At 34.9% G+C, this 25,798-nt stretch overlaps 1 pseudogene; it reads right to left on the bottom strand.

Moving 5' to 3' along the window:
- On the bottom strand, positions 1-24,333 carry LOC130680252 (NADH dehydrogenase (ubiquinone) complex I, assembly factor 6-like; annotated as a pseudogene).
- Positions 24,334-25,798: the final 1,465 nt, after the last annotated feature.

The raw sequence follows: 25,798 nt of genomic DNA on the forward strand, positions 1-25,798 counted from the left end.
TTATGGTATGGCCTGCAGGGTAGTGTTTAACCCAGGCTCTACTGCAAGAGAAACTATTTGGGGCATCTCTTCTCCAGACAACTCGATAGTGTTTCCACCTGGATCCCACAACTTCAACATCCAATCTGCATCTGAGGCTACATCTTGACCAAAGTTGATTCTTATTTTCTGCATCTCTTTTCTGGAATAACTCTTGGTTTCCCCCTGTATACCTGGTAATGTAGGCCCATGGTTATAGTCTATAACTGTTTTCTTTGTGACCACAGGCCTCACTTGGGCTGTATAATTAGGATCAAAATTATTATAATATTCCCCAGGGTTTTCAGGATGATGGTCTGGATATGTACTTCTGAGCTCAGGTTGAGACCGTGCCTTCTGCAGCGCCCTTTCAGGAGGGATCTTCGCCTCCTCCTGTCTTCATCAGTGTCTGTCATAGATTTAAGTAGCAAACCAGGCACCTCACCTTGGATGCCCTGGCCAGGAGCAGCTCCAAGGTGGACTGTCCATGTAAAATAGTTTTTAAACCATCCAGACCTGATATGGCACTTTTTTTTAAACCAAATCTCTGTCTTTTCCAATTTTCACTATGTTCAGCTACTTTTCTTCTACTGGAATATCTGCAGTCCTTACATGCCCTAATTCTTGCCAGTATTTTATCCTATAATTTTGGTGCACCTAAAAAATGATGAAATGAATCAATTAAAAAATTGTATTTCTTAATATTTCTAAAAAAGTTATTAGGCACTACCCAAAAAAGCACAACAATAGTGTTCCACTAATATCTCCAGTTTTATATTTTCCATATTACTAAAGCACATCCTGCAATGATGGATCCATCACTAATCCAAAATGGTTAAAATAGGACATTAATATAGAGATACATTCCATTATATGAATGATGAAGTTGAAATATGTGCTTAGAATTAAAGTGCAACCACTCCCTAAACTATACAAATATAATTAATTAGACTTAAATTCTAAAATTCCAATGACTTTCCCCAGACTCAATTTTATGTCCTTGTTTCTAAGGCTGTAAATAATGGGATTCAACGATGGAGGCACCACTGTGTAAAATATAGACAAAATCATATCTAGGTCTGACCTCAACTCAGAGGCTGGCTTCAGGTAGGCCAAGGCACCTGTGGAAACAAGCAAAGTCACAACGACCACATGAGGGGTCAGGTGGAGAGGGCTTTGGACCTGCCCTCCAGGGAGGAGATTCTGAAGACAGCAGAGAAGATGTGTATATAAGAATATAAAATAAAGAAGAAACAAGCCAGTGAGATACTTGTGCCAAATGCAGTCACTGTTGCTTCATTTATGTTCATTTTGGAGTCTGAGATTAAAATAATCTGAGGGATATCACAAAAAAGTGATGCATTTTGTTGGAAGTAAAATTAGTGGAAAATGTCGCTGCCGTGTGCATGGCCCCAGAGACCCCCCCACTGATGTATGAAGCCACCACCATCTGCCCACAGGCCCCCTTGTTCATGATGGTCTCATAGTGCAGTGGCTGGCAGATGGCCACATAGCGGTCATAGGACATCACTGTGAGGATGGCTATTTCAGCAGAACCAAAACACATGAAAAAAAAAACACTTGGAAAACACATCCAAGGAAGGATATCGTATTCCTGCTCATTAGGGAGTTGAGAACAAATTTGGGAACAGTGACAGAAACGTAGCAGAGATCTATGAATGAAAGGTTCTTCAGGAAGAAGTACATGGGTGTGTGAAGCTGAGGATCCCAAGTAATAAGGATAATGATGAGCCCATTTCCTAACAGGGCTGCCAGGTAAGCCATGAGGAACAGGACACCATGTAGGATTTGAAGCTTTGAGTCCTCAGAAAATGCCAGAAGGAGAAACTCAGTGACGCCTGTGTGGTTGATCATCATCCAATGGCATGTTCCAAAGAGTGAGCTGTGTACTGTAATCAACACACAGAAAGAAAAGAATATGGTACCTACCTGTGCTGATGGATATGGTAATTATCTTACCTGTGGTCATATTCTCACAAATCGTATGTGTGTGTATACTTGTATATATATGAAGTATATATATATATACCTATATATTAAGTTGAAACCTTTCAAATATATACAATTTTTATATTTTGCTATACCTCAAAAATCAAAAATAATAAATACATGGAGTAGGTTCTTTAAAAACTATGGTATTATGTTGTATGTCTAAGCAAGAAAATTAATCATTCAAATTCCCAGTTGTACTGATCTATTGGTGCTTTATTATTGTGACTGGCTCATGTATGTGTAACGATTTCTGTAATGGATGAATGAGCTGATCTTTCAACATTTGCAAATTTCTGTGATGTGGTCTCCATTATGGCTTATCAAATTACCAATGTGATATCCACTAACATATAGTAAGTTATGCTTAAACTATACCTCCAGGAAGCAAAGACCAAGGTGTTCCTGGAAAGTTATTTAATTGTTCATAGTTATTTAATTTTGCCTCTTGGTTTTATTACCTTTGAAGATGAGTGAGTCTTGAGTCCATCAAAATAATCTGGTCAGAAAATTATAAAAACTGTGATTGCATTAAAATATGGTACCTATATTAAGTTCATATAGACAGTAATACATGATGATTGTCAAAGTCTGGGGGAAATGGAATGTGGAGTTATGTTTCACTGGGTTAGAATTTCAATTTTTCAATATGAAACAGCTTTGGAGATGGATGGTGAAAATGGATGCATAGCAATGTGAATGTAGTCACTAGTATATAAAAGCACTTAAAATAGCTAAGATTTCTTATGATATATTCATTTTATCATTTTTAAAAGTAATTAAAAAATGTCTTTGAGTAAATTCCTAGGAGTGGAATTCCCAGGTCAAATGGAGTTTCTATTTTTAGTTTTTTGAGGAACCTCCATATTGGTTTCCACAGTGGTTGATCTAGTTTACATTTCCACCACCAGTGTAGGAGGGTTCCCCTTTCTCCACATCCTCGCCAGCATTTGTTGTTCCTAATCTTTTCTATGTTGGCTATTCTAACAGGTGTGAGGTTATATCTCACTGTGGCTTTAATTTGTATTTCCATGATAAAAGTCTTCTAACTTTCAGCAATTTCTCTTTGAAATGAACGATATATGAAATTTATATATAATTTGTAAGATAACTTTTAACATAATGTTCTGGAAAATATGCCCATTACCAGAACACTTTTTTGTTCAAAAGATACTAATTTCATGAAATTCTGATTTTTAGCCATTCACTGGAGATAAGAAGGAATTATTTATGGGTTTATAATAAGGAATCTGAGAGTCAGTGTAACATAGAAGAAAGTGCAAGGACCAGAGATTAGAAACATTTTGGTTTTCAATCTAAGTCTGTCATGAACTGTGTGAATTACTTTGTGAAACTCTGTGAATATTCTAAGTGACTAAGTTTTACAACTGATTAACAATAGATTATAAATACAGTCCTGTGGAAATTTATTGAGCAATGGGAGTACTCTGTACACAGTATTTGCCACAGAGTAAACATTCACTGTAAACAACTACTAAATGAGATACATAACAGGTAACATTAGCTTAGTATTTATTGTGCCTCAGAAAATTAAATATAGCGGTTGAAAGCGAGTCTACAGAAGCTAGAACTGTGGGGTGTGCACTTCCTCAATTCTGCTCACCGCCTGTAGACATTTGCCAGTTTGCGTAAGCCCTTGTGCCTGCTTCATCACTTTGTCGCAGGACTGTTCTAGACATTAAATTAGCAATGTAACGAAGTTACTAGAAACCTTTATTAACTGGAAGATTTTGGCAATTGTGAGAGTCACCAACAATTAATTGGTTATGTTGACATTTTATTTATTATTAATGTTAATCTCTGTAAACAGAACAAGGTTCCAATACCACTCTCATTTCACAGCTGAGGATAGTAATACAAAGAGAAGTCATCTGCTCCCTGACCTCCCCCCAGTGTCGTGGGACATAGCATGTAAATGGCAGAGATGATACTGGAAAGTGTCTCCTTTGGCTTCCATTCTGCAAAAACACACAGCACAGAGAATTCTTGGCAGGCAGGAGGCAATGTGTGTATGACCTAAATAAAAAGTTATTTATTTAGCCCAACATATATGTTAGATTATAGAAACACAGGATTGGGCCATCTGATTGCTGCTAACAACTATATTGCTGTAGTTATTGTCCTTTGCATGGGACGGACAGGGTTTGTTAATATGTGTGTAGCTTCTGCCCTTAAATATTGGTGAGTGAAGGAGAGGAGAGAATATTGTCTCAATTACAGGCATGTTTAAGTTCTTCTAGTTGTTTTTTTAAAATAAAAATTAATTACACATCACATACTATTTATGTTCTACATTTTCAGGTTATTTTCTTCCCAGAAAATTTGTTTACCTTAGATGTCATTGTTCCACCACTTACAGTTTCAGCTGTTTCATGACATACAGGAAACTTCCTGTCCTAGGTAGGAGGGATGGTAGAAGAAATCTAACTCAAATTAGAGGCCTCAACAAAAAGTACATTTCCTCCTCCTCTCTCCTGGTGGTCTTAAACACCATTAGCCATTATTGAAAGACTTAGTTTCTGGCTTTTGTTCATTACCTATGCCTTAGTTATCAGAGATATAACACAGGAAATTCTTCCTCATCTCTAAGTGGTTTTATAAAGTCCAAACACTTACCCAAGGGTTCATCTATGAAATGCAGTCCACAAAGACAGAGATGTAAACATCTCTGATAATGTCTAACTATATTAAACATTTCCAAATTCCACATGAATCTGAATTGTGTATGTTCATGAAACAGCAAATATAACTCAGTCTTCCAATAAGCTCTATCAGAGTGTCATCCATTGCTGTGGTTCCAAAAACTCTTGTACATCTAAGGGCTTTGTTAACTGTGGCCAAATGGGCAGCATTTGCTGGAGGTAGTGGGCAGGCTCCTTCTCAGTCTGGCCACCCAGGCCTGCTCAGCCGCCTGAAGTCTGACACTCCTCAATCCAGAGCACCTGAGTATGAGGCATGAAAATGCTGCTTTCATTTTCATGGGCTCTGGACAACACTTATCTTGGTGGTAGTTGAAATGCTGAAGCCTCTCTACATAAAAGCACTGTGTTAGTCAACATATTGAATCTCTACACATCAAAGTAATTTAAGTGCTAAAAGGTCACAACTGTTGATTTTCTGGTAAGGGTAAAGCATATTAATGTAATGGGGATAATGCTGTAAAGCACCTATTTATAAAGCCCTAAGATGTGTATATGTTTGTGAGATAGTTTCTTTTGTAAGGGAAGAATGAAGTAGAGAGAGTTCTCCATAAATCCTCTATTTCAGATAAAGCCATGGACAAAGGAATAATGACAGAGACATCCATTTCATTTTGTGTAATAATTTTGAGAAACACTGCTTCTACTAATTATTTAATATGATTGGTGATAACTTGTGAATCATTTCCTTTTCTAGCCTTTTGAATGATATGTCGGATTAATTTATGTATAAAGAAGAAACTTCTGATCAGGATGTATTTTGAATGCATAACATTAATTTTAAAAGTACACAACTATGACAAATCAAATGCAAATGTCAGAATTAATTTTTTTCAATTTGGAGGGTAGGCTTAACAAGTGTAGAGGTTATCAGGTCCCATATGATGTATGTATTTAGATTTTAACATTACTATAAAACTTTTAGCTATATTTAGGTACATATTAGACAGGAAAAATCCTATTTCTGTGAAGTGAGTATAATTTTAGATTTTATCTATACCACATTCCTAATTCTATTTTCCTTATTTGGGTTCATATTTGTCTGTCTGATATTTAGTTATGTTGACAACTGTCTTTTTTTACTCTGGGGTTTTTCTTTTTTGATTGTATCTGAGGCCAAAAAACTGAAATATTCAATAATACTGAAGTTCATGAGAATAAATGCTATTTTGAATTAGTGTCTACATATATACAGTAATTTAATTGGATAATATGTTAGAAAAATAATATTTTTATATAGAAAAGGAAAATTTCCCCCTTCCCAAAATTCCAAACAGCTTTACTTATGTGGCAATTGTGTGATTATCTCTGAAAAGCCTGTCTATAAAATAAACTATTTCCTTACTACAGGAATTACACATGTGTTTTGAACTCTTCAGTCTTCATAGATTCTCTTTATCCAGGAAGATTTGTTCTCATCTACACATGCGTTTTGAACTCTTCAGTCTTCATAGATTCTCTTCATCCAGTAAGATTTGTTCTCATCTAATGTAATAGAAATTAGTATCAGGCTGCATCCCAGCAGGAACTGGGAGAACTGTTATCCTCTCACTGAGAGAAGAACCTCCTTAAGGCCCTCTAAGGAAAAGGTGAATTGTTACATGTATGAAGTGGTGGTGTGTCCCCTAAATCCTTACAAGAACACCCAGGATGGGAAGAGGTGGGACAGGAGATACCAGGGGGAGTTGTTTATAGTCTGAGGACCTGGGGAATTAAAATTGAGAATAAACCCAGAGGTCTATTAAGGGGAAAGTATTTCTTTTTTTGATACTGGTTGGGGAGAAAGTGGCAAGCTCAACAGAGCAACTGAACATTTTCTCAAAAGTCCCTGATGCTGGGCTACCAAATTTGAGTGATCAAACATAATATGTTAGCTAGAAAATAATTTTTATAAGTAAAAGTTAAATGGTATGTCTTTAATATATGTAATTATTGGTAATAAATATTAATTATATGTATATGCAATTATGTGTCTACCTTCACAGACATATAAATTAATTGAATGTCCATACTATGTGGAATATATTAAAGAACACACTTAAGCTCATTTCTCACATCATGGTTCATCCTTCCTTGGTTTTTGATGAAAATATATTGCCTAGGGGCTCCTTAAAATTGTTCTCTTTATTTATATTACAGTTATTAATATTTTAAATTATAATCTAGTGATTAGTTATGACAACTGCTTTTGAAAATCTAGCAAGAGTAACATGTTTTCTGCTGGGAGAATTTATTTCATGCAATAATAAATTATTTCCTCCTGCAGAAACAGATGTAATTATTCTTATGTTACCTCTGACACTGTAATACTTCTCTTTAAAATTAGAAAAATAAAAATAATAATTGCAAATGTGCAATGTGTAGAAATTGAATAATTCCTGAATCTCATGGATAACATAACAACTTCAGAAAAAAATTGTTTGTGAAGGAAATACTCTTTTAGACATCCAGAATTAACTTACCGAAGTGTGTGGAAATTTGACCTTTACATAGTGGAAATGTAACATCTATAAAAAGGCTCAAGTTATGCAGAAAGGACTGGAATGAAGCACTTTTTTCTCAGACGGAATTATTTTCTATAGGAAAAGATCTCAGGAAAGTTGGAGGACAGCTTTGTAAACTGAGAGAAAGCTCAAGGAGCTTAGGAAAGAAAATGATCAAATCCAGCAAATACTACTTAACATTGGGCTGAGTTCCAGGCTTTACCAAGTGACACTTTTATTGTCTGCTCCATGCACAGGTCACAGAGGCTCAGAATAAGTATGGGATCATGTGGGTCATCATACACCCGAGGAAGGAGCAGAGCCACACTCTCCAGTGTCAGGCATCTAGGGTAACCTGGATGATGTGACAGGGCTTTCATAGCACCTGAGCCCTGATACCAACAGTCACAGGGGAAATTATACCTGTTTTCTGTCAGAGAAGTCAATCCTTATTACATCTGAATTTGCTTTTTTAGATTAATGCTACCATTGCTTTCACTGGAATTTGATAGCATTACAATTGTTTTCATTAAACTATAATCAATATGAAATATAATGTTGGTTTCAAGTGTACAACATAGTGATTTGACAATTGTCAAGAATACCAAATGCTGACCATAAGTGTAATTATGTCAGTATTCATACTGATTTCAAACTCTATTACAATATTTTTTATTATATTACCTAAAATGCATTTTCACCCACAAGAATAATTCATTTTTAAATTGGAATTTTGTGACTGTTTATCCATTTCACCTACCATTTTCCCCTTACACCATCGAAACCATCTGTCTCTATGTCTCTCTCTATTACTATTATGTCTGTTTCATTGTTTGTTCATTTACTTTGTTTTCAGATTCCACATGTAAGTGAAGTCATGTGGTATTGTCTTTCTTTGACTTATTTCACTTAGCATACATTCAATCTCTATCCACATTGTTACAAGTGGCAATATTTCATTATTTTTTATGGCTGAGTAATATTCCATGGATATATGTACCACCTCATCTCTAACCATTCATCTATTGCTGAACACATAGGGTGTTTCCATATCTTGGCTATTGTCTATAATGCTGTAATAAGCATGCATGTGTGTATATCATTTCAAGTCAGTGATTTTGTTTTCTTTGGGTAAATTCCAAGAAATAAAATTATTTTGTTATATAGTGTTTCTGTTTTTAGGTTTTTGAGGAATCTCCATAGTGCTTTTTATAGTGGCTGGACCATTTTACAATCCCACCAATAGTAGAGGAAAGTTTCCTTTTCTCTACATCCTCACCAACACTTGTTATTTCATATAATTTGGATAGCAGCTGTTCTGACTGTTGTGAGGTGATATCTCATTGTAATTTTGATTTGCATTTCCCTGATGATTAGTGGTGAACATATTTTTATGTGAACATTGGCTGTCTGTACATTTCCTTGGCAAAAAATCAAGTTTTCTGCCCATTTTAAAGTGGGTTATTTATTTGTTTGTTTATTTATTTATATTTGGTGCTGTGTTGTATGAAATCTTTATAAGATTTGGATATTTACCTCTGTTCAGACATATCATTTGCAAATATATTCTCCCATACAGTAGATTGCCTTTTTGTTTTGTTGATGGTGTCCTTTGCTGTGCAGAAGACTTTTGGTTTGATGTAGTCCCACTTGTTTATATGTTTTATTTATCTTGCCTATGGAGATATATCTTAAAAATTTACTATTGCTGATCAAGACTTTACTGCCTGTGTTTTCTTCTAGAAATTTTATATTTTCAGATCTTACATTGAGGTCTTTAATCCATTTTGAGTTTAATATGCGTATAAGACAGTGATCCAGGTTCACTGATCCAGGTTCATTGCTGTGCATATAGCCCTCCTGTTTTCCCAGTGCCAGTTATTAAAGAGACTCTCTCTCCTCATTATATACTCTTGCTTCTCTTGTTATATTAATTGACCATATAGTTGTGCATTTATTTCTGTGCTCTTTATTCTGACCGGCTGCTCTTTGTATCGATTCTTATCCCAGCACCATACTGTTTTGATTACTGTAGCTCTGTAATATAATCTGAAATCGGGAAGCACACTGCACCCAGATTTGGTCTTCTTGTTCAATATTGCTCTGGCTATTCGTGGTCATTTGCAATTGTATGCAAATTTTAGGATTGTTTGCTCTAATTCTGTGAAAATGCCATTGTTATTTTAATGGGCATTGGATTGAATCTGTAGATTGCTTTGGGTAGTGTGTACATTTTTGCAATTTGAATTCTTATCTGTTACATGGTAATATCTTTCTATTTGATTATATCTTCTTTAGTTTATTTCATCAGTGTCATAGCTTTGAGAGAATAGGTCTTTCACCTACTTGGATAGGTTCATTCCTAGGTATTTCATTCCATTTGATACAATCCTAAAAGAAATTATTTTCTTCATTTCTTGTTCTGCTAGTTTGTTATTTTTACATAGGAGGGCAAGAAATTTCTGTATACTGATTTTGTATCCTGTGACATTGCTGAATATATTTATTAGTTCTAATATTTTTTGTAGAGTGTTTAGGAATGTCCCTAGTATCATGTAATCTACCAACAGTGATAGTTTTATTTCTTCCTTTTTCTTCTTTTCCTTGTCTGGTTGCTGTGGCTAGGACGTTCACTACTATGGTGAATAAAAGTTGTGAGAGTGGATATCCATGCCTTGTTCCTTGTCCATTATACCTCAAAAGAACATGAGAAATAAATGTTTGTTATGTAAGATTATGTTTCAAAGCAAGAAAAATTAACATTTGTAATCCAATTTGCAGACATGCTTTGATTTTTATGATACAGTGATGGGCTCACAAATGTTTAATGAATGTCTGGGATTAAAGGATGAGCTTATCTTGCAGCATTCCCCAATTTCTGTGGTGTTAATATTCTCATTATATTTGTATCAATTAACCAATGTTATGTTGCCCAAAGCAGAGTGAGGAAGAAATGCTCAAAATTTCCCTCCAGCTTTTATAGGAAACTCTATCTCATCTCTATAAAACATTTTCCAGAAAACCCAAGAAACGTACAAAATCAAAGGTATACATGGAAATTTACTTAATTGCTCTTGAATGTTCATAGTTGTTTACTTTTGTTATATAGTTTTATTCATTATCTTTAATTCTGAGTGAGCTTTGTCTATATTATGTTAATTTAAATAATCCAGAAAATGACAAACACTGTATGATTCTGTTCCTAGAGCAGTAAAATATATTTAGACAGACAGCAAGTGGTCATTGTGAGGGATTGGAGAAAATTGGAGTTCTTGTTTCCTCTGTACAGAGTGTCCATTTTGTAAAATGAAACATTTCTGGAGATGGACAGTGAGGACGGTTGCACAAAAATGTGAATGCATTTGGAAACCACTGGACTTTACAATTAAAAATAATTAAAATGGAAAAGTCATATTATATGTATCTGGTCAGTTAAAAGTCATTTAACATGATGAGTAATTTTTTTAAGTTTCAGGAAGGATCTCCTCTGAAATAAATGGTTGATAAAGATAAATGGTGAGACATATTTTTGTCAGGCCAGAACAACCATGCACATATTTTACATGTCAGATAATTTTTAGGACATTTTTGATTTGTGAAAAAGGTAATAAAATATTTTAAAGAACTTATGAATTTTAGCCAGCTTATTTGGGAAAAAGGAGAATTTCTTATAGGCTTATACTGAGAACTCTGAAAGTCAACTTAATATAGGAAAAAGAACCAGGGATTAGAAAAACTTTTCAATTGATTCTCCCATATAGTGAGTGAATTAATTTGTGTCATTTATCTAGTGTTTCAGGTGACTTAGTGTTACAACTAGCTAGCAAGAGATTATAATGTGGAGTCCAATAGAAATTTATTAGGTGGCATAGGCTTTGTAAGTATATATTATTTGGACAAAGGTAATTCAATATGTATCAGCAGATACTACACAAAACAATTATATTAAAATACTTAAAGTTTATTTACTACGTATTATGTCTCAAAGTTCACTGTAGTGGTTAACAGCAAGGCTGCTAAAACAAAAATGTTTGGATGTGTGCATTCTTCTTGTTCCTATTAGCTATAGATGTTTGTCAAGTTACTTTAACACTGTGTAAGTGTTTCATTCATTTTCTAGCAAGACTGTTCTAGGCACTGAATTACTATATATCCTTAAAGTTTTTGAAAAATTTTGTAAAAGCAAACAAAATGAAAATGAACAAGTGAGGCTACATCAAACTAAAATGCTTTAGTACAGCAAAGGGCATCATCAGCAGAACAAAAAGAAATGCAACAGTATGGGAGGATATATTCATAAATGACTTATTTGTTAAAGGATTAACATCCAGAATATGCAAAGAACTCATATGCCTCAAAGTCCAAAAAACAAATAACCTGATTAAAAAATGGGTGGAAGACCTGAACACTTCTACAAAGAAGAAATACCAATGGTCAACAGGTACATGAAAAGATGCTCCACATTGCTAATTATCAGGGAAATGCAAATTAAAACAACAATGATATATCACCTCAACCAGTTAGGATGGCCACTATCCAAAAGACAAATTACAAATGCTGGTGAGGATGCTGAGAAATGGGAACTCTCCTGTAATGCTAGTGGGAATGTAAATTGCTGCAACCACTGTGAAAAGCATTATGGCGTTTCCTCAAAAAAACTAAAAATAGAAATATCATTTGTCCAATTAATTCTACTCCTAGGAATTTACATGAAGAAAACAAAATCCCTGATTCAAGAAGTTATATGCACCCTATGTTTATTGCTGCACTATTTGCAATGGCCAATATTTGGAAACAACATAAGTGTCCATCAGTAGATGAATGGATTAGAAGAGGTGGGACATATACACAATGGAATATTATTCAGCCACAAAAAATAAAGACATCCAGCCATTTGCAGCAACATGGTCAGAACTAGAGTGTATTATGATAACTGAAATAAGCCAGGTGGAAAAATATAAATACCATATGATTATACTTATATGTGGAACCTAGACACAAAACAAACAAAAGGAACAAAATAATGGTAGACTCATAGACACTGAGAGGTGACTAGTAATTACCATGGGGAAGGTGTTAAGGTGGGTGAATGAAATAGGTAAAGGAGATAAAGAGGTATAAAATTTCAATCATAATGTAAGATGGTGATTAGGAAGAAAGAACAGATTGGGGAAGGAACAGGGTCTATGGTTCTGTAACATATTTCTACATTGACAGACAGTAACTGCACTAGAGGGGTTGAGGATTTAATAATATGGGTATGTGTTGAAAGACTGTGTCATATGTTTGAAACCAAAATAAGAATATATATCAACAAAATTTCAATAAAAAAAGATTTGGTAACGGCAATAGTAGTCAACATTGAACTGTTGATGATATTGAAGTTGTCATTAATTAATAATTTTAAACTGCACATCAAGCAAGAAAGTGAAGTCCCAATGTGATTATAATTGCACAGATGAAGAAGTAAGACACAGAGAGGTTGGCAGCACACTTGCTGTACCCCAGTGTAAATAGGCATAACCAGTAAATGGCACAAATATGACTGGACAGTGGTTTCTTTGACTTTTGTGACTGCCTGTTTTCTGCAAAGACACCCTGCATAGAGAGTTCCTGGCCAGAAGTATGGAATAGATTTAGCTTAGAAAACAAAAAAAGTTTAGTTTTATTAGCTCAACATTAATTTGAAAATAATACCAGGCCATTTTATCACTTCCAAATTCTTTATCTCAATAGTTCCTGCCATTCTCACTAATTCGAAAGGTTGTGTATATTCATGTGCAGCTGATGCACTTAAACATTGGTGAGTCAGGGGGAAAAACAGGAGGATATTGTCTCAGAGGCTTGTCTAAACTCTGCTAGGACTTTTAAATAAGCATTTATTATCGATTACATAATATTTATACATTTTCAGAATAATTTCTTCCCAGATTATTTGCTTACTTCAGCCTGGGTCTATATGGCAATGTTCCACCACCTAAGGTTTCAGCTATTTCCTAGCCTGTGGGAAACTTTCTGTCTAAAATGGAATGATTAAAATTCTAACTAAAAATTCCAGGAGTCAAAAAAAAATACCCTTTCTTCTGATCTACTCATGATCATAATGCCACTACCAATTGTTGAAACACATAGTTTGGCTTTGTTTAATTTCTGTGCCTTAGCTCTCAGATATATAATACAGCAAATTCTTCCTTACCTCTAAATTGTTTAGTGAACTGTGAACAAATACAAATGGACTCATTCTATGATTGAAGTCCACATAATTAGGACTGGAAACATCTCTGGTACACCCTGAGCATATTTGTGGATTTACAAATCCAACTAAACCTGGATTCCATGTTTGTACAAATCAAAAAATGTAACTCAGTTTCCCAGTATGACAAGTCAATGTAGCCATTGTGCCTTAGAAAACCCTGTACTACATCTGAAGGCTTAAAACTCACCTGTTGATGCAGAATTTGCCAAAGATAATGGGCTGGGAGGTTCACAGGCTAGGCAACTCCCACTTCATCTGGTTTACTGCTGTCTGGCACTCCCTGTTCCAGGGAACCTGAGGGCTGAGAAATGAAAAATCTGTTGTTGTGTTTGTGAACCCGACATCTATCTTGGTGACATATTGAAATACTGAGTTATCTATATATAAAAGCAATGTGTTTTAGTTACTGTGTTATAATTCTATGCAATAACATAATTTCTTTAGTATAATGACCTCACAATTGCCCATTTTCTGACAAGGATAAAGTATAGTTCTATAAAGGAGATACTGTAAAACACAGATTTACAAAATATGATGTGAATACACTTGGGAGATAATTTACAAGGGATTACTGGAAGAGTGAGTTTGTCTCTCCAAATCCTCTATGTTACACAGAGCCAAGGACAAATGGATAATGAAAAAGGAATCCATTTTTTTCTGTATTATAATTTTGATAACCACTGCTTATAATATTTTTTCAATCATGATTGACAAAACCTTGTGTACCATTTCACCTTTTGCTTGCAGAATGATCTGCAGGATTAATTTATGCATAAATAAGAAACACTTATATTTTCAATTATAACACTAATTTGTAATGCACACTAAATTTCTCATAATTTAATTTCAAAATATTGTCAGAATTTATTGTATCAATTAATTTGGAATATGATTTTTCAGTATATGATTGTAGGCAGAAGTACCAAATACTGCAAGTACCTGTAGGATATAAGGGAAGTTATCATTATTTTAGTTTAAAGTTTTTAATATTTGGATGAAAAAATTTCATTTACTTATTATATGTCAATGAGTTGATTATAATTTGATAAAATTACTTTATCTATACCACCTTCCTAATTCAACTTTTCTATTTGTGTGCGTATGTGTTCATGTGGCTATGCATGTATGTGTATATGTCTCTGATTTCCCTTATGCTCACACTTTTTAACACCAGAATTTTTATCTTAACTGCATATGAGGCAAAACACTTGAAATTTTCAATAAAATTAAATTTAAATAAAATTAATTTTAGAAAAAATAGAGATTTTAGATCAGCTTATGTGTATCTAAAGGTGAAAGTATCACACTTAATCATTTAATTGGATCATATGTTAGATATATAATCCTTTTTCTATCATAGACAAGAAGTATATTTTTCCCCTCAAAATGAGAAGTGTTTCTCACATGGTCATGGTGTATTAACCTCTGAAAATCTGGGATATAAAGAGACTATTCCTTATTAAAGTGACTGCATATGTGCCTTGAACTCTCCAGCCTTCGTAGATTCTCTTCATCCAGGAAGATTTGTTCTCATGTAATGTCATGGAGTGAGTAGAAGTCTTCATGCTACTTCAGGACTGGGGAAGCTTGGTTACACATTCAGTGAGGGTAGAGCCACTTCAAATCTCTCTAAGAAAAAGGTGAATGATAGCAGCTCTGAGGCTGTGATGTGTCTCAACATATTTTCAAGTATGCCCAGGAGAGGAAGGGGTGAGACAGGAGAGATCAACATAGGTGGCTGTAGTTTGGGGACCTGGGAAATTTCAACAGATTTTCAATAAATTTCCCCTGGGTCTATTTTGGGGGAAAGTATTTCTTTCATGAGACTGACTGTGGAGAAGGGAGCATGATCAACAAAATAGTTCAACAGGAAGCTCAAAATCTCCAAGAGATTTCCTAAGAAATCCCTGATGCTGAGCTACCAAATGAATTATTTCATTATCTGAAGTGGAAATCTTATCCATGAGCCATTAGAAAATACAACTTGTCCACAAAATGACTTTTATAAGTAAAAGTTAAATATTAGGTCTTTAATATGTATCTCCACCTATACTTACATGGACATATACACTAAGTGAGTATTCACAGTATGTGGACTATACTAAATAGTTGATTTATGCCAATTTCTGCTTCCATAGAACACATATCTTTAGTTTTATATTAAAAAGGTTATTGTTTAGGGGTCTTTAAAATCCCTTTTATATTTCAATTACAGATATTTATATTTTTAAATTATAGTTTAGTGCTTACATATAACTGGCTATGAAAGTCTAGCATGATTAACATATGTGTTGTGTATCAATGATTAATTTCATGTAATTTGTGTTTCCTCTTCCTGAAGTCCTTGTGTTACCTATTTTTCATATTTTATAATTTTCATTAAAGCTACAAAAAGTAAAAATAATAATTGCAAATATACAATGTGTAGGAAGTGTTTAAATATTGCACAAATCACATAAGGAACACAAAATTTAATTTCAGATACATTATTGTGAGGAGGAAATGCACTATTCAGAAATCCAGATGCAACTTCCCAAAGTTCAGAAATATGAACTGAACATATTAGATATGCAACTGCTATAAAAAGAAGGGGGAAGAAATGGAAAAATTATCAGAAAAAATCCTTTCTATCTAAAGAATACTGTTTCTATAAGAAAACATGTCAAAATGTTGTAAAGTATCTATGTCCACTGAGGCAAAGAGGGACATTACATAATGGTAAAGGGGTCAGTCTAACAAGAGGATGTAACCATTATAAAAATCTATACACTCAATAAAGGAGCACTAAATCTGTAAAACAAATACTATGAGAATTAAAGGGGGAAATAGACTGCAACACATTTGTTATAGGAGACTTTAACACATCACCCACATCAGTAGACCGGTCAACAAGACAGAAAATAAGTAATGAAACAGAGGGTCTGAACAACATATTGTATCAACAGATATCTACAGTACATTCCATCCAAAAGCAACAGCATACACATTTTTCTCAAGCATCCATGGGATATTCTCCATAATAGATCACATAATAGGCCACAGAAAGAGCCTCAAAGAATTTAAAAGATTGAAATTTTATCAAGCAGCTTCTGGAACCACAACAGTATGAAATGAAAAGATAATTACGCAAAGAAAACAAAAAGCCTACAAAGCCTACAAACATATGAAGGCTAAGCAATATATTTCTAAATAATAAGTGGATCAATGACCAAATAAAAACAGAGATTGAGCAATATATTGAGACAAATGAAAATAAAAACTCAACAGTCCAAAATCTGTAGTATGCTTCAAAGGCAGTTCTGAGAGAGAGGGACATAGCAATACAGGCTTATCTCAAGAAATGAGACAAATCCCAAATAGTATACACTCACAATTACAGAAATTAGAAAAAGAAGAACAAATGAAACCCAAGGTTAGTAGAAGGAGATAGTTAGTAGAAGATCAGAGCACAAATAAATAAAATAGAGAAGAATAAAACAATAGAAAAAAATTAATGAAATCAGGAGCTGGTTTTTGGAGAAAATAAGAAAAGTTGATAAACCCCTAGCCAGGCTTTCAAGTAAAAGAGTGAACATTCATAAACAAAATCAGAAAAGAAGGAGATAATCACAGGAGACACCATGGAAATACAAAGAGTTATTAGAGACTACTATGAAAAATTATATGCCAATAAATTGGACAATATAGAAGAAATAGACAACTTTCAAGAAAAACATCAACTTCCAAAACTGATGTAGGAAGAAACAAAAACTGAACAGACCAATTACTGGCAATGAAATAGAATTGGTGATCAAAAACTATCTATATTATATATTATGTATCTATACTGCTTTCCATAATGGTTTCACCAATTTACATTTCACCAACAGTGTAGGAGGGTTCCCATTTCTCTGCATCCTCACAAGCATTTGTTAATTCTTGTCTTTTGGATTATGGCCATTCTAACTGGTGTTAGGTTCATATCTCACTGTGGTTTTAATTTGTATTTCCTTGGTTATTGATGATATGGAGCATCTTTTCAGGTGTTTGTTGACCATTTTATTTCTGTTTTGGAAGTGTCTTTTCAGGTTGTTCAGCCATTTATTAATTGGGTTATTGATTTTTGCTTTTTGAGGCCTATGAGTTCTTTATCTAATTTTTGAACACCCCTTATCAGATGAATAATTTATGAATATATTCTCCCATACTGTGGGATGCCTTTTAGTTCTACTGATGGTGTCCTTTGCTGTACAGAAGCTTTGTAGTTTGATGTAGTCCCGTTTGTTCATTTTTGCTTTTGTTTCCCTTTCCTGAGGAGATGTGTCCAGGAAAACGTTGCTCATGTTTATATTCTAGGGAACTTTGCCTATCTTTTCTTCTAAGAGCTTTACAGTATCATTACTTACATTCATGACTGATCCATTTCAAGTTGACATTTGTGTATAGAAAATAATCGAGTTTCATTCTCTTACATGTAGCTGTCTAGTATTTCCGACAATATTTGTTTAAGAGGCTGTCATTTCCCCATTGTATATCTGTGGATCCTTTATCATATATTAATTGGCCATATATGTGTGGATTTATATCTGGACTCTATTCTATTCCATTGATCTATGGATCTGCTCTTGTGCCAGTACCAAATTGCTTTGGTTACTGTGGCTTTGTATTAGAACTTGAAGTCGGGGAACATAATCCCCCCCAGCTTTATATTTCCTTATCAGGACTGCTTTTGCTATCAAGGCCTTTTGTTGTTTAACATGAATTTTAGAACTGTTTGTTCTTGTTCGTTGAAGAATGCTGTTGGTATTTTGGTTGGGATTACATTGAATCTGTAGATTGCTTTAGTCAGAATGACCATTTTGACAATATTAATTATTCCTATCAATGAGCATGAGATATATTTCCATTTACTGGTGTCTTCTTTAATTTCTCTCATGAGTGTCTTGTAGTTTTCAGGGTATAGTTCTTTCAACTCCTTGATAAGGTTTATTCTTAGGTAGTTTATTATTTTTGATGCAGTTGTAAATAGAATTATTTTCCTGATTTCTCTTTCTGTTAGTTCATCATTATTATATAGGAATGCTACAGATTTCTGTTTATTAATTTTGTATTCTGAAACTTTGCTGAATTCAGTAATTAGTTCTAGTAGTTTTTTGGTGGATTCCCTAGGGTATTTTATGTAAATTACCATGTCATCTGCAAACTTTGACAGTTTAACCTCTTCCTTTCCAATACGGATGCCTTTTATCTCATTGTATTGTCTGATTGCCATGGCAAATATCCCAAGTATTCTGTTGAATAAAAGTGGTGAGAGTGAGCATCTTTGTCTTGTTCCTGATCTTAGTGGAAAAGCTTTCAGCTTTTCACTGTTAAGTATGATGTTGGCTGTGCATTTGTCATATACAGTACTTACTATGTTTAGGTATTTGCCCTCTATAACCACTTTGTTGACAATTTTTATCATGAATGGATGTTGAATTTTGTCAAATGCTTTTCTAGCATCTATTGAGTTGATCATTTGATTTTTGTCCTTTTTGTTGATGTTGTGTATGATATTGATGGATTTTCAAATATTGGACTATCCTTGCATCCTTAGAATAACTATCACTTGATCATGATCTTCTTGGTGTATTTTTAAATTCAGTTTGCTAATATTTTGTTGAGTATTTTTACATATATGTTCATCAGGGATATTAGTTTGTAGTTTTCTTTTTTGTGGTGTCTTTCCTTAGTTTCGGTATTAGATGCTGGCCTCCTGGAATAACTTTGGAAGTATTTCCCCCTCTTCTACTTTATTGTAAAACTTTAAGGAGGATGGGTATTAGGTGTTCTCTAAATGTATGATAAAATTCAGTGGTGAAGCCATCTGGTACAAGGGTTTTGTTCTTAGGTAGTTTATTTATTAGAAATTTTATTTAATTGCTGGTTGTTCTGTTTATTTTCTGCTTCTTCCTGGGTCAGTCTTGGAACATTGTATTTTGCTAGAAAGTTGTCCATTTCTTCTAGGTTATCCAATTTGTTAGCATAAAATTTTTCATATTATTCGCTAAGAACTTTTTGTATTTCTGAGGTATCTGTATTGATTTCTTCCTTTCTCATTTCTGATTCTTTTTATGTGTGTACACTCTCCTTTTTTTTTTGATAAGTTTGAGTTGGTATTTATCTATTGTTTAGTTTCCCAAAGAACAAACTCCTTGTTTGATTCTATTGTTTTATTCTTTTCAATTTTATTTATTTCTGCTCTTTCTTTATTATGTCCCTCCTCATGTTTAGTTTGGCCTCATTTGTTCTTCTTTCTCTAGTTTAATTAATTGTGAGTTTAGACTTTACTTTTGGGATTCTTCCTTTTTGAGGTTAACCTGTATTGCAAAATATTTTCTTCTTAGAACTGCCTTCATTGCATCACACAGGTTTTGGGTTATTGAGTTTTTATTTGTCTCCCTGTATTGCTTGACCTATCTATTTATTTGATCATTGATCCTTTGATCATTTAGGAGCACGTGGTTAAGCCTCCATTTGTTTGTGTTCTTTTTTGTTTTATTTGCATAATTTATTTCAAGTTTCATACCTTTGTGGTCTGAGTAGCTGGTTGGCACAGTTTCAACCTTTTTTATTTACTGAAGCTAGTTTGTGACCTAGTATCTCATCTATTCTGGAAAAAGTTCCATGTACATTTGAGAAGAATGTGTATCCTGATGCTTTTGAGTCAACTCTTCTGTAGATGTGTGTTAGGTCCATCAGTTCTAATGCATGGTTCAGTGCCTCTGTTTCCTTATTAATTTTCTGTCTGGTTGATCTATCATTTGGAATGTGTGGTTTGGTGAAGTCTCCTAAAATGAATGCATTGCAGTCTATATCCCCCTTTAATTCTGTCAGTATTTGTTTTACATATTCAGGTGCTCCTCTATTGGATGAATAGATTTTTATAATAATTATATCCTCTTCTTGGACTGACCCCTTTATCATTATGGAAAGTTCTTCTTTGTCTCTTGTTACCTTGTTTTGAAATCTATTTTGTCTGATATAAATACTGCTTCTCCTGATTTTACCTTCCTATTATTTGCATGAACTTTTTCCATGCCTTCAATTTTAGTCTGTGTATGTCTTGGGTTTGAAGTGAGCCTCTTTTAGGAAGCATATAGACAATTCTTGTTTTTTTAATCCATTCTGTAACTCTGCATCTTTTGATGGGTGCATTCAATCCTTTAACATTGTTAGGGTGATTATCAGTAGATATGTACCTATTGCCATTGTAGGCTTTAGATCTATGGTTACCAATGGTTCAGTGGCAGCTTCCTTATTATCAAACAGTCTGTCGTAACTCACTTTCTATGGTATTTCAAAGACATCTAAAGGTCCTTTTTTCCCCTTTATTTTTCTTTCTTCTCTACTCTTTCTAAACCAGGTGTCATATTCTGTATACTTCATGTATCCCTTGACTAACTTTGCAAGTAGTTCATTTAAATTTGTATTTGCTTAGTAGTTAATTGGTCTACTTCCTTTACTGTGGCTTTATTTTCTCTTGTGACCGCTGTTTACCCTTATGAGCATTTCCATCTTGTGAAGTCCCTTTGATATACAATGTAGAGAGTTTGTGGGTGTTAAATTCCCTCAACTTTTGATTATCTGTAAATTGTTTAATCTCTCCTTCAAATTTAAATTATAATCTTTCTGGGTAGAATATTCTTGGTTGGAGGCCCTTCTGTTTCATTGCATTAAATATATCTCAAAACTCCCTTCTGGTCTGTAAAGTTTCTGATTAGAAGTATGCTGGTAGCCTGATTTTTCCTTTTGACATATTCCACCCATCTTTACAGCAAACTTTTATAAGTGATCTTTCTCTCTCTCTGACTGTTTTCAATACTCTCCTTGTCCTTGGTCTTTACCATTTTATTTATTACATGTCTGGTGTTGTCTTCCTAGGGTCCCTTGTGTTGGGAGATCTCTGCACCTCCATGACCTGAGAGAGTATTTCCTTCCCCAGATTGAAGAAGTTTTCAGCAATTATTTCCTCAAAGAGACTTTCTATCCCTTTTAATCTCTTCTTCTCATACCCCTATAATTCAAATGTTGTTCTGTTTGGGTTGGTCTCACAGCTTTCTTATTGTTCTTTCATTCCAAGAGATCCTTTCTTCTCTCTGTTCCTTAGCTTCTTTGTTTTCCTGTTTTCTAATTTCTGTTTCATTTAACATCTCCTCCACCTCACCTTATCTACTTTTAAGTCCCTCCATTTTACATTTCATTTCAGTTACTGTATTTCTCAAACTTTCTATCTCTTTGTGGAAATCCTCCCCAAGATCTTGAATATTTTTCTTTGGCTCTATGGGTATGTTTATGACTTTTATTTTGAAATATTTATCAAGAAGATTAGTAAATTTAGTTTCACTAAGCCTTCTTTCTGGTGTTCTTCTTGAAATTTTGTTTGGATCAATTTCCTCTGTCTCTTCATTTTCTTTATAGTGTTTCTTAAGGGATAATAGATTTTTGTAGGAGGTGCCCTCTAATGCCCAAAAGCTATACTCACTGGAGTTGCTGAACACCTGCCACAATGGCAGGGGTCACAGGTGAGGAGATACAGTGCCTGCTGGCAGTAGAGAGCTTTTTCCTAACTTCGGCTGTAACACCTGTCTCCAACTGCCAGGTATTATGGGCTAATCATGCAGGAAAAGCATCTGTGCTATGCCCCTGTAGCTGCCATAGGCTGGGCCACACTCCCACTGGCCTTGTGCAATGGCAGAGGCAGCAGATGCGCAGGACTGGTGCCTGCTGGGAGGAAGGAACAGCAGGCTGTGTTGCCAACCAGGGGGATGGAATATCTGAAGCTCCTAAGAGTTCTCAACCTGCTGATCTGAGAGTGTAAGGAAGATTTTCTTCACATGTCCTTTCTCCTGAGCAGTGGACTCTGTGTAATCTTTGCCCCTTTAGTGCCCCTCTTGCTGCTGGGAAGTCTTTCAAAGTGCCCACCGTTCTTTTGTCCCAGGGCAGCCAGTAGTGCATTACTGTTCTCCACAAGCAGCTGGAATCTCAGTCTTTCTGAGTATTCTTCCTGTCTTCAAGAAAATGAAAAGACTATCTGAAAGATGAGAATTTTTTGATAGATATGAGGAAAAAAAAAACTTTCCTATGATTAGTTCAACTAGTCACTTAGAGGTTATCCTTTTCTGGAGATATTTTAAAGCAAAATGGAATCATGTTTATTGGTTCATTGATGCATTCAATCATCCAGCAAGAATTTATTGAACAGCAACTAATATACAAGATAGACAAGATCCCTTTTCTCTGGATCTTAAATTATAGGAGGGGAAGTAGACAGTAAATAAATGAACTAACAAGGTAAGAATTTCCAAAATTATGAAATGTCATGAAGAAAACAAAATAAAGTAATGGGAAAGAAAAAAAAAAGCCCACTAGCCTTCAGAGCACCATGCCATGTGTGTTTGTGCTCCTGGAGAAGATCTCCAGGGCTGTGTTTTCAGCAGTCCTGGGCTTCTACTCTTTCTCTGCTCCATTCCTCTTCCTCCAGCTTTTGGGCTTGGGTAGGGGGAGCACATGGGTGCCACTGGGTCACAGCTTTGCTACTTCCCCTTATCTGTGAGGTCTTCTCTTCTCACAAGATGTAGGCTGTCTGTTCTTCAGTCTTTCAGGATTAGTTGTATTTGCTATATTTCTGTGTTTTATGTGATTTTGGGAGAAGGTTTCTGCACTTCTCACACCACCATCTTTTATGACTCCTCCTGTCTTTGTGCTTTTATTTCTCCTCCCTGTCGCATATAATGTAATGGATGTTATAATATTTATATGCTTATCAACATTTTGTATCCAACAGATTTTTTTATGATAGTTACATTTATTGGTTTTGTTTTTAACTTTGACCTAGAGATGTAAATGTAAGTTTTAAGTAGCATCTTTACTGTATTAGAGAATCTCTCTTTGAATATATTTTAGCCATTACCAGTGAATTTTACCCTATCTTCTTATTTTATGATAATTCTATTCATTTTATTTCAACTCAGAGAACTGCCTTCAGCATTTCTTGCAAGGCAGGTGTAGTGGTAATGAATATCCTCAGCTTTTTTTGGGGAATGTCTTTATTTCTCATTCATTTCTAAACTACAGCTCTGTTTATGGAAATCCTTCTTGACAGGATGCTTTTTCATTATTTGATTATGTAATCCCTTTCTCTCCCAGTCTGGAAATTTTTGTTGACTGACATACTTATGGTATTTACTACATAAAGATGTTTCTATCTTTGTTGTCATTTTTAAACCTATATTTGTCACTGACTTTTTGACCATTTTCTTTTTTTTAATCAGTGCCATGAAATTATTTTAATATCTTTTACTCTGACTGAATATACAAAAATAATGGAAGTAATGTATTCTGCTGTAAAGATGGGTGGAATGTGTCAAAATCCACTTGCTGAATATTCTTTAAATGGTCTTCTAGGGCAACTGCCTGAAGAAAAGCAGGAAATGCTTTCACAGGAACACTTTTGTGGAAGGACCTATCACGGTTTAGGTGCAAGTGTGCCTGGCTGGCAATATCATAGATCACATCCCTCACATTTTTATCTTGGTTCTTCCATAGAAAATCCTCTTGTGAAACACCATGCAGCATACAAACATCCATGGGAAGGAGCACCCTCCTTCTGCTACTATGATAGGGCATTGCTTTCAAGCAAGTGACAATGCCTTGTGCTTTTCCAATATAACCTGCAACATGATCTGCATGAAGGTCCTTTACACCCAGTACTTCCAGTGTTAAATAAAGAAGATAACTCTGCATGTTTTCAGCATAATTTTTTAGTTCCTGGATATTACAATATGCTCTGTCATTCAAATATTTCTCTTTCATCAATTATTTTCATCTTTTAGTCAGGTTATGTCTTTTAACAGCCTTCCACAGTTCAATGGCCACAGGCTGAGGCAGTGGACTGCACAGTATATATCATCCACAGTTTTTTCCCAAAATTGCATTCACATCAGTCCAATTGTTTTCTCAGAGACCGAGTCCTTAACCAGCCTGAGCCAGTTCCAATTAAAGGCCCTCAGTGCAAGAGCAGAGCTTCTGGATTCTGCAAGGAACAGCAGAGAACATAAATACTCTTCAAAATCTCATTTCTGAAGCAGCTTTAGGTAGTAACAGTTGGTGCCCGAGGCATCCCGTCAGCTAAGCCACGGCCATGCTCTGCCCAGACTCCTCGGACACTGGGAGCTGCCGCGTGCATGAACATTTCTTTTAATTAAATTATTTTTTATTTTGGTATCATTAATCTACAATTACATGAAGGGCATTATGTTAATTAGGCTCCCCCCATCACCAAGTCTCCCCCATATCCCCGTTCACAGTCACTGTCCATCAAAATAGTAAGATGCTGTAAAATAACTACTTGTCACCAAGTTCACAGTCACTATCCTTCAACATAGTAAGATGCTGTAAAATCACTACTTCTCTTCTCTGTGTTGCACAGCCCTCCCCGTGCCCCCCCCAACACTATACATGTTAATCGTAATGCACCCTTTCTTTTTCCCCCGCCCTTATCCATCCCTTCCCACCCGTCCTCCCCAGTCCCTTTATTTTTGCTAACTATTAATACATTCTTGGGTTCTGTGCTTCTGCTGCTGTTTTGTTCCTTCAGTTTTCTTTTGTTCTTATACTCCACATATGAGTGAAATCATTTGGTACTTGTCTTTCTCCACCTGGCTTATTTCACTGGGCATAATACCCTTTAGCTCCATCCATGTTGCAAATGGTAGAATTTGATTTTTTCTTATGTCTGAGTAATATTCCATTGTGTATATGTACCACTTCTTCTTTATCCATTCATCTGCTGATGGATATTTAGGTTGCTTCCATATCTTAGCTATTGTAAATAGTGCAGTGATAAACATAGGGGTGCATCTGTCTTTTTCAAACTGGAGTGCTGCATTCTTAGAGTAAATTACTAGAAGTGGAATTCCTGGGGCAAATGGTATTTTCTATTTTGAACATTTTGAGGAACCTCCATACTGCTTTCCACAATGGTTGAACTAATTTACATTCCCACCAGCAGTGTAGGAGGGTTCCCCTTTCTCCACAACATCGGCAAAATTTGTTGTTGCTGTCTTTTGGATGGTAGCCATCATTCCTGGTGTGAGATGATATCTCATTGTGGGTTTAATTTGCATTTCTCTGATGACAAGCGATGTGGAGCATTTTTTCATGTGTCTGTTGGCCGTCTGAATTTCTTCTTTAGAGAACTGTCTGTTCAGCTCCTCTGCCCATTTTTAAATTGGATTATTTGCTTTTTGTTTGTTGAGGTGTGTGAGCTCTATATATTTTGGATGTCAACC

This window comes from Manis pentadactyla, chromosome 13 (assembly GCF_030020395.1).
Source record: "Manis pentadactyla isolate mManPen7 chromosome 13, mManPen7.hap1, whole genome shotgun sequence".
Taxonomy (NCBI): Eukaryota; Metazoa; Chordata; class Mammalia; order Pholidota; family Manidae; genus Manis; species Manis pentadactyla.